Here is a 1,089-nt window from a genome sequence, read left to right on the forward strand (position 1 = left end):
AGATTGGGAATGGAGAAGTCGGGCTGAGGAGCAACACATTGTTCCAGATGAGCACTGACAAGGAGGGGAGTGGGGTTTCTGCTTCACTAAACCCCTGGAAATCTTGCTCCGGTTCTGTTGCGATGAAAAAAGAGCAAGAAAATCCCATGTCAGGTGCATTTGGTGCAGAGGCGATATTTTTGAGGCTAGTGGGATGGACAAGGTCATCTCTGTACCCCACCCCAACCCTAGCACACCAAGTCCTAATGGAGGTTGGCCATCCTGAAGGGTTCCCATCTCCCAGGACTGTCCCCTGAACACACACTGAGTCTCTGAAACACACACACTGGGAACTTTCTCTCCCTCAGAGCAGGCAGCTCAGAACACCGCATACTTTCAAAGCATGTGTATCACGGGTGGGAAGCAGGCTTCTCCACCCTTCTCTTTGCTCCCTCATGGGTCAGAGCTCTTTATCTGCACTGCGGGCTTCCAAGCAGCACCTGGGAAAAGAGCACGTGATCTAAGCATGGAAGACAATGATGAGAACTCAGAAGTGATGCTGGAAGCCCCACCCCACTTATCACTGCTTGGATATCAGTATAGTACAGGGATGTTATTTTATTTTTTATATTTGTTTGTTTGTTTGTTTTTCAAGACAGGGCTTCTCTATGTAACAGCCTTGGCTATCCTGGACTTGCTTTTTAGACCAGGCTGGCCTTGAACTCACAGAGATCCACCTGCCTCTGCCTCCTGAGTGCAGGGGTTAAAGGCGTGCACCACCACGCCAGCAGTGGCGATGTTCTAAGGTCAGTGTTTCTGAAGATCGGTGTTGCCTGCCAAATGGCTGGGCTGCAACACTCAGCGATCTGCTCAAGCATTATTCTAGATGTTTCCATGGCAGTGGTTTGGGGATGAGATTGCTATTTAAGTGGGTGGACTCTGGGTAAAGCAGACGATACCTCCTCATCTAATCTACGAAGGCCTTGATGACCCCAAGAGAACAATGATGGGACTGCTCCTCCTCCTCCTCCTCCCCAGCCTTGCTGAGGCATGAGAGAATCCTGCTGGCAGACAGCCTTTGACCTTGGCTTACAACCACTTCAGCACTCT

Source organism: Acomys russatus, chromosome 11 (assembly GCF_903995435.1).
Source record: "Acomys russatus chromosome 11, mAcoRus1.1, whole genome shotgun sequence".
Lineage (NCBI taxonomy): Eukaryota > Metazoa > Chordata > Mammalia > Rodentia > Muridae > Acomys > Acomys russatus.